The 13,753-nt window shown below is 46.0% G+C and overlaps 1 long non-coding RNA gene across 1 annotated transcript in view; it reads left to right on the forward strand.

Moving 5' to 3' along the window:
* Positions 1–7,584: 7,584 nt before the first annotated feature.
* Positions 7,585–13,753, forward strand: part of LOC138987945 (uncharacterized) — a 123,076-nt gene continuing 116,907 nt past the window's right edge. The window contains exon 1 of the long non-coding RNA XR_011464250.1: positions 7,585–7,709. This is a non-coding gene — a long non-coding RNA (uncharacterized lncRNA). The remainder of the gene's footprint in view (positions 7,710–13,753) is intronic.

A 13,753-nucleotide genomic window follows, 5' to 3' on the forward strand; every position in this document is an offset into this window, starting at 1 on the left:
ACAGAACAATGTTGCTATTGTCTGTCATATATTTAGCCCTCAGTAGTACTCTTGCCATGACTGAAGTGACTTAGCAGCAGCAGCAGCAGCAGCACTCTTGCCTGGAAAATCCCATGGACGGAGGAGCCTGGAAGGCTGCAGTCCATAGGGTCGCTGAGGGTCGGACACGACTGAGCGACTTCACTTTCACTTTTCACTTTCATGTATTGGAGAAGGAAATGGCAACACACTCCAGTATTCTTGCCTGGAGAATCCCAGGGACGGTGGAGCCTGGTGGGCTGCCGTCTATGGGGTTGCACAGAGTCGGACACGACTGAAGCGACTTAGCAGCAGCAGCAGCAGACATAAACCCATATTACAACTTTCCAGCTTTAGCAGTAGACATAGAAATGAATTCTCCCTTCGCATTTCCACAGCCATCATCTTAATCCTGGCCTTAGCCACCTCATCAGCACCCTTTTGTGTGACTGAGGTGAGTCTCCTAACTGGCCTTCTTACATCTGGACCATTTGACCAACCTCATTCATATTATTTGCCTCTAAATTTTTGCTTATATCAAGTCATGTCTCTACTCAGTAACTCACAAAGAATTTCTAAAGAGTAGAAAGAACTCGAATGACTTGAAAGAATGGTTAAATGATAATATATCAATGTTCACAATGCATGCATGCACTCAGTCATGTCATGACTCTTTGCTGCCTGTCAGACTCCTTTGTCTATGGGATTCTCCAGGCAAGAATACTCGAGTGGGTTGCCATGCCCTCCTCCAGGGGATCTTTCCACCCCTGGGATTGAACTCATGTCTCCTGCATCTCCTGTGTTGGCAGGTGGATTCTTTACCACTTGAGCCACCTGGGAAGCAGCACCAATGAGATGTCCATATAAGCATCAATAAAGATAATTATTAATATAGAAAATCTTTTGTCAATGGAAAGGAGAAGACTACAATATGATTTTAACATCATTCATTCATTTATTAAACATATACTGAGTACCTATTTTGTGATAGGCCATAGAGATGTAAGGATTAAGACAGTCCCTTCTTTAAGGAGATGGGCGATAGTAGCTCAGAAAGTAAAGAATCTGCTTGCAATGCAGGAGACCCTGGTTTGATCCCTGGATCAGGAAGATCCCCTGGAGAAGGGAATGGCAATCCATTCCAATTTTCTTGCCTGAAGAATTCCATGGACAGAGGAGCCTGGTGGGCTACAGCCCATGAGGTCATAAAGAACCGGATATGACTGAGTTAATAACACTTTAAGAAGCCTTCTATAAAGGAGTCTAACAGAAGAGAAAGCCATGTTAATAGATTGCAAGCAGGTACACATTTGGATTGAGACTAGAAAGGGATGTGGAAATATGTAAACAGTATGAGGAGTATAGGTGAATTTTTATCTTTTCAAATACCAATTAGGGAGCCAACCCTGCAAAGAACCTCAGGAGAGAGCAGAACTAAATTTCTCTGACAAAGTCTACACACAACTCCAGGTAAGCTCTTCCTTACTCTTTCTCCAATCATGCATCCTCAGGCACCTAAAAAAATAAAATAATATTAATGGAGTGCCCGATTCCTTGGTTGTGGCTCAGAGAAGTCATAGAGGTCTTGGCAAGGGCAAGAAGAAAAATAATGGCATAGCAACCACACTGAACTTCTACAGCAAAATAAATGGATATTTTTGAGTGATTGTGATAGTGCAAATAAAAATGAAGGGAATGTGTATGATTGTACCTTGATGAGTATCCTCAGCCTCTTATTAACTGGCCACCAGGCATATCTCCCCAGTCATGTGCCCCAGGACTCCTTAGGAGATCAGGTCTTTTTTTGTTTGTTTGTTTTTAATTGTCATCTTCTCCATGTTTTGGCCATTGTGCTGACCCCTCTCAAGAACAGTCTTCACTCTTTTAATTTAAATCTTGTCCTTTCTTTAAAAAAAGATAAGGACTCATCTTCTTCAGAGCTTCCTGGGTGGCTCAGTGTAAAGAATCTGCCTGCCAATGCAGACCTAAGAGATGTAGGTTTGATCCCTGGGTTGGGAAGATCCTATGGAGGAGGGCATGGCAATCCACTCCAGTATTTTTGCCTGGGAAATCCCACGGACAGAGAAGCCTGTAGGCTACAGAGAAGTCACAAAAGAGTCGGACAGGGCTTAGCAACCGAAACAACAATCATCTTCTTCAAGAACCCTTTCTTAGTTGCTGCTGCTGCTAAGTCACTTCAGTCGTGTCCAACTCTGTGCGACCCCAGAGACGGCAGCCCACAAGGCTCCCTCGTCCCTGGGATTCTCCAGGCAAGAACACTGGAGTGGGTTGCCATTTCCTTCTCCAGTGCAGGAAAGTGAAAAGTGAAAATGAAGTTGCTCAGTCGTGTCCGACTCTTAGCGACCCCATGGACTGCAGCCCACCTGGCTCCTCCATCCATGGGATTTTCCAGGCAAGAGTACTGGAGTGGGGTGCCATTGCCTTCTCCACTTTCTTAGTTAAATCCAATCTATTCAAGTAGAAATACTTGAAAGTCAGCTTTACTGGATATAAAACTCTTGGCTCACATTTCCACTGCTTTGAAGAAGTTCTAGAGAGAGGAGTCTGTGATGTATCAGCATCTACTTGTCACTGGTTAATCTCATGGGCTCTGGAGTTAGACAGACTTGGGTTAAATCTGCACCACTTATTAGCCATGCCACCTATCAGTTCAGTTCAGTCGCTCAGTCATGTCCGACTCTTTGTGACCCCATGGACTGCAGCAAGCCAGGCCTCCCTGTCCATCACCAACTCCTGGAATTTACTCAAACTCATGTCCATTGAGTAGGTGATGGCCTCCAACCGTCTCATCCTCTGTCATCCCCTTCTCCTGCTGCCTTGAATCTTTCCCAGCATCAGAATCCTTTCAAATGAGTCAGTTCTTCATATCAGGTAGCCAAAGTATTGGAGTTTCAGCTTCAGCATCAGTCCTTCCAATGAATATTCAGGACTGATTTCCTTTAGGATGGACTGGTTGGTTGGATCTCCTGCAGTCCAAGGGACTCTCAAGAGTCTTCTCCAACACCACAGTTCAAAAGCATCAATTCTTTGGTGCTCAGCTTTGTTTATAGTCCAACTCTCACATCTATACATAACTACTGAAAAAACCATAGCTTTGACTAGATGGACCTTTGTCAGCAAAGTAATGTCTCTGCTTTTTAATATGCTGCCTAGGTTGGTCATAACTTCTCTTCCAAGTAGCAAGCGTCTTTTAATTTCATGGCTGCAGTCACCATCTGCAGTGATTTTGGTGCCCCCCACAAAAAGTCTGTCTTTGTTTCCACTGTTTCCCCATCTATTTCCCATGAAGTGGTGGGACCGGATGCCATGATCTTAGTTTTCTGAATGTTGAGCTCTAAGCCAACTTTTTCACTCTCCTCTTTCACTTTCATCAAGAGGGTCTTAAGTTCTTCTTTGCTTTCTGTCATAAGGGTGGTGTCATCTGGATATCTGAGGTTACTGATATTTCTCCCGGCAATCTTGATACCTATGGAAGGGATTTATTCATGATAAACCTTAGTTTCCTAACCTATCACATGGAGATAATAACAAATATCTGGTAGGGTTTTGTGAGGATGAAACAGATTGATACATGTAAAATGGTTTGTCATGGTGCCTGGGGCATATGTAGTTATGACCATTTCTTTTCCTTATATTATTCTTGATCTGTTTCAGGGAAATATGGGTTGATTCAACCAATACCGTATGTCCTTCTTAGTAGGTATTTAATAGATGCTTTCTGAAGGAATCTGATTTAAGAACATTGGCAAAGAAAAACAATATTCCATTGCTAAGTCATTTCAAGCTGATGATAGACTGGTAAGAAGTTATGCTAATTGGCAACATTTCTTATCTACAAAAAGTAGACAAATTATTCATTTCTCTTTTACTATTTATGTGAAATTGCAAATGGGTTCATTTTTGCCCAGTTTTATATCAAATGCCTATGGTTGTTAATAACTAATGGAAGAAGTTAAATTGGCCTCATAATCTTAGTACATTTCCTGCTGTGTTTAAGTGGAGGACCTATAAATCTGGCCTGAAGATCAAGAGGACTAAATACCACTGTTTGAGACTGGTGGAAATGTTGTTACACAATTGGAAAAAAAAAAAAAAAAAAAAAAAATATACTATGTTCTCAAATATTAGGTGGTTTTCAAAGAAACAAATAGTAATATATCTCAGTATAGAAGGCTGATGGAGATGTGATAATATGAACCAGCAATATAACTTATCATTAAAACCCTTTGAATATGCTTTATGTATATAAAGGAAACAGAGGCCCTCCCCTGCAAAAAGAGGAAAATCTGATTCAATCTAGTTCCACTTTTAAATTGGTTCTTCAAATTAGTTAATGATAGTATTGGAAACATGGGGATTTCCATAGATGAGCTTCAGTATCACTCTGTTCCATTAACAAATGATATGTTGTCATTTATTTGATACAGTTGAATAATCCTGTTGGTTTCTGAAGGGAGTTTAAAAATTATTTAAGCTAACTAAGGCTTGAAGATCACCATAACAATTAGTTAACTCAAACTTCCCCCTTCATACCAGGGTCCTTATTCAAGTTGAGTAAGAAATTAACATTAATTAGATTACAAATTGCATTCACAAAGGAAAGGACTTTCATTAGAAGGAGGAGAGAGAGGTAGTGTTGTAGAAAGCAGCATAAGCACTACAAAACCAGAGGCTCTGGTGAGATATTATAGAAACCCATGAAGTTACTAACTCCGTACCTCTAGGTTAAGATTTCCCGCAGTGCTGAGCACAATACATTCACATGGTAATACTCTAAACATAATTTCATGCAACCATGAAATTGAAAGACACTTACTCCTTGGAAGAAAAGTTATGCCCAACCTAGACAGCATATTAAAAAGTAGAGATATTACTTTGCCAACAAAGGTCCATCTAGTCTAAGCTCTGGTTTTTCCAGTAGTCATGTATGGATGTGAGAATTGGACTATAAAGAAAGCTGAGCACCAGAGAATTGATGCTTTTTAACTGTGGTGTTGGAGAAGACTCTTTGAGAGTCCCTTGGACTGCAAGGAGATCCAACTAGTCAGTCCATCCTAAAGAAAATCAGTCCTGAATATTCATTGGAAGGACTGATGTTGAAGCTAAAACTCCAATGCTTTGGCCACCTGATACGAAGAGCTGACTCATTGGAGAAGACCCTGATGCTGGGAAAGATTGAAGGCGGGAGGAGAAGGGGATGACAGAGGATGAGATGGTTGGATGGTATCACTGACTGAATGGACATGAATTTGAGTAAACTCCCGGGAGTTGGTGGTGGACAGGGAGGCCTGGTGTGCTGCAATCCATGGGGGTCACAAAGAGTAGGACACGACTGAGCGACTGAACTGAATTGAACTGAATACTCCAAACTTCTCTTAGTAGTTCAGCTGGTAAAGAATCTGCCTGAATGTAGGAGACCCCGGTTTGATTCCTGTGTTGGGACGATCCACTGGAGAAGGGATAGGCTACCCACTCCAGTTTTCTTGGGTTTCCCTGGTGGCTCACTGGTAGAGAATTTGCCTGCAATGTGAGAGACCTGGGTTCTATCCTTGGTTTGGGAAGATCCCCTGGAGAAGGGAATGGCTACCCACTCCAACTCTCTGGCCTGGAGAATCCCATGGACTGTATAAAACATGGGTTTGCAAAGAGTAGGATATGACTGAGGGACTTTCACTTGTACATAATACTTTAAACTAGAACTTTATTTCTCGACAGATCTTTAATGCATTTATTTAGTGCAAGTTTTCATCTTATAGATGAGGAAGCCAAGGTTCAGAGATGGCAAGCAACTTACATGATTTATGACAGGAGCTCATGTTTTAACTTTGAGTAACATTTTTCACTGCTGCATCTTTTACATGAAGCAGAGCACAGCAGGGTAGTAAAGCACTGGGATTAAGTGGATGGGCCCTGGAGTCAGACTGCCTGAGTTCAAATTCTGACTGTGTCACTAACAAGCTGTATGAACCTGGGCAAATGACTGACCCTCTCTGTAGCGCTCTCTGAAAAACCATAAAATTGTAGTACTCACTTCATAGGGTTGTATAGATTGAAAGTGGTAACAGAGGTAAAGCCTATGGTGCATGAGTGAGTACACTGGCTACAACTGTTATTTCCCCAAAGGCAAAACATCAAAGGCCAGTCTGAAGGATTCAGATCAAGGGAGCAAAAACCTCATGTATTTATGCATGCAGATCATAAATACATAAAAAGTGGGTTAGCAGAGTTCATGAATTTCCTTTCTTTACTTTTTCTCCCAATACATCATCAGTCTTTCCTCTTATCTGTGCTGGTAGGTACCCAAGAGATATCTAGACAAAATATTTTCATTCATTTGATCATAAAAGTACTTAGTCTGTTTAATAATTGGTGCCGTTAACACTATCAACCTTAGAAAATTACAACAGTGTATCTTTGACAGCAGTAAGCGGTGAGCTGCCAGAATAACTGGCAGTCAGGCAATGTAAAAGATGCAACATTCTCACAAGTGTTTACCCAGCACAAGCCTTTGTGTTCCTACTGCTGTTGCCTGCTTACCTGTCACAGCTGGGTTTGAAAACACAAGCGTCCTTGTAAGTTTTTCAAAGGCTCTTTTGGTAAACAGGGATTTTTTTTTTTTTTCTTCTCTTCTACATTGAATTTAGGCTGCCTTGAATTCTTTGCTATTTGATTTACTTTGTTCAGCAATAGAAGCTGAAAAGAGAAAGGCCAGGTTTCTTCCCGAAGACCTGCACACATCGTTCCATTCTAATTTGTTCTTGAAGATTTGGCTCCTGCATACTCTGGCTCCAGGTGTGCAGTGTTTTCTTGATCCGGAGGACTAGATCCCGTGCCCCTCATCCTTTTCCCAGCATCAGCAGTTGGGGATGGGCTTTCTCTGTTGTTTGGAGAAGTTTGGGTGGGGGTGGGGAGACTGTGAAGAGCAAGCTTAGCAAGCAGGGGTTTGCCAGGAAGACCTGTGGGTTCTTCAGTAATGAGGATGCCCTGGCCCTACCGAGTTCGTTCATCTGGAAAACTAGATCATCTCTGTTCCGTGAGGCTGTCTTTCCTCCTGCCTCAGGCTGATCTGCGGTTTCCCACACTTAACTCTCCCCCACCCCCGCTCCCCCGACAAAGGTTTCTTGATTCCAAAAGACCTAATCGCTGACTCTATTATAGAGGGGATGGGACACTAGCAGGCATCCTCCCATCCAACGGGCAGTACAGAAGTACTTTCAAAGTGGGTAGAACTCTCACTTCAGTTCTCCACCAATCCCTCTTGCTCCTTAAACTGGGTGCCCGCAGGGTCCCCACGTTCAACTCCAGCCGTCTCCCAGTGCTGAGGTGGCCGCGAGGACCGGCTCCTCTTCGGGTGGGGCGCGACCTCGAGAAGGAGAAGGGCGCCGCGCCGCGAGGAAGGTGGGGCCGCCGCGACCGGGGAGGAAGGCCCCTAGAGCGGGAGGTCCCCGAGCTAGGCACGCGGGAGGGGGCGGACCCGAGGACCCAGCCGCCGGGAAGCCACCGCCCCGCCCCGCCCCGGCCCGCCGGTCCGCCCGCTCGCCAGCCGCGGCGCACGCGTGTGCGGGTGGGGGCAGCGCGGCCCTCCCGGCTAGCTGAGCGGCGCTCCCGCCCCGTCGCCTCGTGCCCGCGCCGCAGAGCCCGGCCAGCACCGTCCCGGCACCATGCGGAGGGTGAGTGTGCCCCGCCTCGGAAGCGCGAGGGGCCGGGGAGCGTGAGAGCGCGTCCCTCCCGCCCCGCTCCGGGCGACTGGGGAGCCGGGCGGGAAGGGCAGAGGGCTGGGACGGTGGGTCTCGCGGGGCCGCGGCCGTAGCCTGGGCGTGCGGAGGGGGGCGGCGCCCTTCCGACGGTTTGGGGGTACACGGGGGACCGTGGGATCCCTCCTCGCCTGAGGGCATCGGGTTCATCGGTTGCCTGCGGCCGCGCGGACACGTCGAGAGCTCTGTGTCCGCGCCTCCCCGAGCCCGAGGTGGGCTCTTCCCCGCACCCTGCGCCCCCCGTTTTGAGGAGAGCCCCTTTCCCCGCGTTCCCCAAGCCGGCTCGCCTCGCCGCTGCGTTCTGAGCTCGGCGCCTCGCTCGCTCCTCGGGAGCCTCGAAACTTTGCCGGCAGGCACGGTTCGGGCTCCTCTGGCGCACACGCAGGGAGCGGCGGGCCCCAGCCCGAGTCCTGCAAGTGACGGCGCCGCGGCGGGTGCGTGCGTTTGGAGGAGGTAGTGGTCCCCAGTCTTCTCCAGAAATGCGCTCGCTTATGGCGTTTGGAAGGCGCGGAGTGTAAACTCTAGTCGCTCCGGCTAGCCAGGCGCTGCCCACCGACGGGAACCCGCGCGGAGTCCCGGAGGCCGGCTCCCAGCACCTCCGTCGGGGCTGGGGCGCCCTCGACAGCGGCTCCTTCCCCAAACCGCGAGTGTGAGGGTCTTGCTCACACCGTTCCCCCTTCACCAGAGCTTCTGGAGGAGGTGGGGGGGGGGGTGTGGCTGGGAACTCCAATCCACAGGCTGAAGTGCAGGGTTTATTCCACCCCAAGGAACAGTCTGAAGGTTGGTGGTGCTTGTTGTCCGCCCTGCAAAGCACGCTCACATGTCCTGCGCAGTTTAATCTTGCCTGTCTGCGGGAGCTGATTAACCTGGAAGTGTTGGTGATTGCCATGGAAGTGTCGGTGATTGCCATGGAAGTGTTGGTGATTTTCTGAGTTATCAGTCCCCACATGCCGTTTGGATCTTAATCTTGGGGACCAGGTTGCTTTAATCAAATGCAGGATCTCGGCACTTACAGAGTAGAAGAGAGAGCAGAGGAAATTCAAGGAGATCCAGGTAGATACTGTGACATTTCCCCAGACCTCCTAAACACCAACGTTCATGACAGTTTATGTGCCAGAGCAGAGAGTGTTTTCTGAGGAGACAAGGTTGAGAGAGGAAATGGGAAAAACAGTAATTCACCAGAGCTTGTGAATTTCTCTGGGTTGGAGTTGGGTTGCTTTGTGACTAAGGTATGTGTGTGTGTTCAGCTCAGTCAGTCCCCTCTGACTCTTTTGAGAGTGCGTCTTGGCTCCTCTGTCCATGGGATTTTCCAGACAAGGATACTGAAGTGGGTTGCCATTTCCTCCTCCAGGGGATCTTTCTCACCCAGGTATCAAACCCGGTTTCTCTTGCCTATGTCTCCTGTGTTGCGAGACAGATTCTTTGCCACTTGAGCCGCCTAGGTAAGCCCTACATATGTGCTTATTAATTTGGTCACCTGTGACCCTTTCAAGACTTCCCTGGTGGCTCAGATGGTAAAGCGTCTGTCTACAATGCAGGAGACCTGGGTTCGATCCCTGGGTCGGGAAGATTGCCTGGAGAAGGAAATGGCAATCCACTCCAGTACTCTTGCCCAGAAAATCCCACTGACGGAGGATTCTTTACCACCTGAGCCGCCTAGGAAGCCCTATGTATGTGCTTATTAATTTGGTCACCTGTGACCCTTTCAAAGATTTCTTCCTCTCAGGGGCTAGGGTGTTTCAAAGGGAACTCTGGCCTGTCCTTTAGCAGGTGGTGCCAGGGTAAGTCTAATGTTTGGTGGGGGTGGGTGATATTTAGAGTGAGTTTATGTAGAGCAAGTGTGAATTGGCCTCAGCTGCCTCTGGAAAATCTATTAGTGAGCTGACATGGAAATTTACCTGGTTTGCCTTTGGAGTGAGTCCAGACCTGCTCAGGTGTGTCTGGGGAGAACAGGATTCCAGTGGGGCTGGCCAGCTAGTTTGACATGCCTGGCATCAGAAGAGCAGCAGAAATGGAAACTGGCGGGATTACTTGTTTAAACTCCAATTTCAGTAACCTCGTTTTACTTTGAGTGCCACTAGGGTTATTAAGGAAACAACTGAGATGGGATCTGTAGGACTAGGTAAGGTGTGTTAGATGGAGAATCTAGATTTGAGGATGGAGGGCACTGACCAAAGTATTTTGAAATGAGATTTGCATACTACCTTCTTTAGGATGAAAGAGGTGAATGCTTGCTAGAATGGCAGATTTCTGGGCTCAACCTCAGTTATTTTAAATGAGAACTTTTAGGACTGGAGCTCAGCAATTTGCATTTTAAACACCCACCACCACCACCACTATAAAGGAGTGCAAAGTGTTACTGTCTTTTAGTATCACTCAGTCATGTCTGACTCTTTGTGACCCCATGAACTCTTTGTGACTCTTTGTAGCCCTCCAGGCTCTTCCCTCCATGAGAGTCTCCAGGCAAGAATACTGGAGTGGGCAGCCATTCCCTTCTCCAGGGAGTTGAACCCAGGTCTACTGCATTGCAGGGGGACTCTTTACCATCTGAGCCACGAGGGAACCACCACCATAAGGCATATGTATTAAACATATGTGTGGACACTGTTCTAAGCTCTAGGAGTACAGAGAGCAGATGATAGCTAAAAACCTTGTTTTCTTGGAGGCTACATTCTGGTTGAGAAATTAGATGATACAGAAGTAAACAAATATTCAAATAATTTTACATAGTGATGAGTGCTATGAAGAAAATAAAGCAGGATAATGGAATTGTCGCCAGCTGAAGCTTGTACTGCCAATAAAGCACAGGCCAATAAAGTAAGAGATGAGTTGTTGAGGCAAGGAATAGCAACTTTATTTGGAAAGCCAGCAGACTACGAAGATGGTGGAGTAATGTCCCCCAAATCCATCTTACCTAAGTTAGAATTCCGGCTGCTTTTATACTACTAAAACGGGAGGGAGTGTGGCTGACTGTTGCAAACTCCTTGGTGCCAGAATCAAGCTTGTTCTTGCAGCTGTCCAGGAGGGTCTAGTCACAATGTTCCCATAAATCTTCAACAAGACTAAAGTTATTCTCTCTTCTGCAACTTTTTGTCTCTATATGGATGGGAAAGTGTTATACTTTTAAAGGTCAGAGCCTTGGGAATGGGCTGTCCTGTGTATTTCAGGCTATAGGCAATATTCTTTTACAAACGGATGGAGAACCTCTATGACTTAAGCTCAGGCAACAGAGCTCAAAGATTAAAGCTAAAGGAATAGGTCAATATGGAGTTGGGTTTGTTCTGTTACAGAATGGAAAGTGGATCCGGGAGTGAAACCATTTTAATTTGTGTGGGCAGGGAAGATGTTTCCAAGAAGTTGACATTTGAACTGTGAATTACACAGGAAAGGAAGTCAGCTATGTGAAGTTTTGAGGAAAGTGCTATAGCCTGAAGAACATCAAATGCAAAGGCCCTGAGGTAGGAGCAGGCATGGCCTGTGTGAAAAACAGAGAGAAGATACCAGAATTGAAGCAGAGTGGGGTGAGGAGAGTGGAATGGAGAAATTTGGTAAGAAATTTGGATTTAGGCCTAAATGCAGAGGGATGCTCTTTTTTTCCCACTTTATTAAGCTTTTCATTTTGTATTGGAGTATAGTTGATTATCAATATAGTGCTAGTTCGAGGTGAACAGTGAGGGGACTCAGCCATACATATACATGTATCCATTCTCCAAACTCCCTTTCCATCCAGGCTGCCACATAACATTGAGCAGAGTTCCCTGTGCTATACCGTAGGTCCTTGTTGGTTAGAGGAATGCTCTTTAGAAGAGAATTTTAACTAAAGGAGTAGAATGATGTGGTCTGCTTTACTTGTTTGAAGATCAGTTTGGCTATGTGTGTAGAATGGATTATGGGATGGGAATGGTAGTGGTAGAGGGAGGCCACCTTTGAGTGCAGGAGTGATGGAGCCGGGGGAGGTATTTTGGAGGTAAAGTCAACTGAAGTTGCTGACGTGGGAGGAAGGAAGGGATAGGAATCCACATGTATGTTTAAGGTTGCTAACTGTGTGAATGTGTGTATGTGAGAGCGAGAGAGAGATATAGAAAAAGGTGGTTGGGCCTTGGTTAAAATGCCCCAGTGATAATGAAAATAGTGAGCATTCAGTGAACATTTACTGTGGTACACGTATTAATAAGAGCCCCCTGAAATAGTAACTCTTGTCACCATTCTACAGATGCAGTCACAAGCTCAGGAACATTGAGTATGTTGCTCTAGGCCACCCAGCTAAGTATTGGAGCTGGAATTGGACCCGGGCTTGCCTGACCCCAAAACCCTTCTCTTGCCAGTCTACTCTGTTGCCTGCAAACTGTCCACTCCTGTCTCGGACTTTTTCTGGTCCTGAAGAGATAATTTTGCTGTTAGGAAGATGCATGTGGTGACCATTCAGCCATTGTAGATCAGTAAATGCAGAGTAAATTCTATTACGTGGAAAGCAGTGACTGTTTTCCCTGGAGTTTTTGATTGAAAGGGAAAGTGCATGAGGGTGTTCAGAATGGCAGCACAGAAGATGCCCAGTAACTGGGTTTCTGCCGGGAGAAGCTGGCATGGTGCATACACCACTCTGCTTTGAACCTCAGGTGACCTCTAGAGAAGCCACCTGCTCGATTCTTCTTTCACCTCTTCATGTAGCTGGTTTAACATTTTGTTCTCTATTTTGCATCCAAAATGAGCTCCTTCCTATGAGAGCCAAGGGTTTCAAGAGTTACTTTAAAAACTTATTTGTACTCAGTGGAGAATAGATACATGTATGTGTATGGCTGGGTCCCTTTGCTGTTCACCTAAAACTATGACAAGGTTGTTAATTGGCTATACCCCAATACAAAATAGAAAGTTTTTTTTTTTAATTTATTTATTTTAATTGGAAGCTAATTACTTTACAATATTGTAGTGGTTTTGTCATACATTGACATGAATCAGCCATGGGTGTACATGTGTTCCCCATCCTGGAGTCCCCTCCCATGTCCCTCCCCATCCCATCCCTCTGGGTCATCCCAGTGCACCAGCCCAGAGCACCCTGTCTCATGCATTGAACCTGGACTGTCGATCTGTTTCATATATGATAAAATACATGTTTCAATGTTATTCTCTCAGATCATCCCACTCTCGCCTTCTCCCACAGAGTCCAAAAGACTGTTCTATACATCTGTGTCTCTTTTGCTGCCTCGCATATAGGGTTATCGTTACCATAAAAAAATAGAAAGTTTAAAGTTTGGAGTAGTTGGGGGTGGTGGAAGAAGGAGGAGTCAGCAGTGAATCACTTATAAATAACTTCGAAGCAGGACCCGGAGCCTAAATTCCAGGAGGATAATGTTCATCCGTGGCCCTGAAGGAAAGACCTGAGACATGGATCAGCGATTGCAGCCCTTCAGTGTGAGTCAGCAGACCCCGAGAAAGGGAAATGCCTGCCACCTGGCCTATTTGTCTGCAGCCACTCCAACCACTCCCATTGGTGAGTTCAGTTTAGTTCAGTTCAGTCGCTCAGTCGTGTCTGACTCTTTGTGACTCCATGGACTGCAGCACGCCAAGCCTTCCTGTCCATCACCAACTCCTGGAGTTTACTCAAACTCATGTCCATTGAGTCAGTGATGCCATCCAGCCATCTCATCCTCTGTCGTCCCCTTCTTCTCCTGCCCTCAATCTTTGCCAGCATCGCAGTCTTTTCCAGTGAGTCAGCTCTTCGTATCAGGTAGCCTAAGTATTGGAGTTTCAGCTTCAGCATCAGTCCTTCCAATGAATATTCAGGGATGATTTCCTTTAGGATGAACTGGTTGGATCTCCTTGCAATCCAAGGGACTCTCAAGAGTCTTCTCCAACACCACAGTTCAAAAGCATCAATTCTTCGGCACTCAGCTTTCTTTATAGTCCAACTCTCACATCCATACGTGACTACTGGAAAAACCAGAGCTTAGACTAGATGGGAC

Source organism: Bos mutus, chromosome 5, assembly GCF_027580195.1.
Source record: "Bos mutus isolate GX-2022 chromosome 5, NWIPB_WYAK_1.1, whole genome shotgun sequence".
Taxonomy (NCBI): Eukaryota; Metazoa; Chordata; class Mammalia; order Artiodactyla; family Bovidae; genus Bos; species Bos mutus.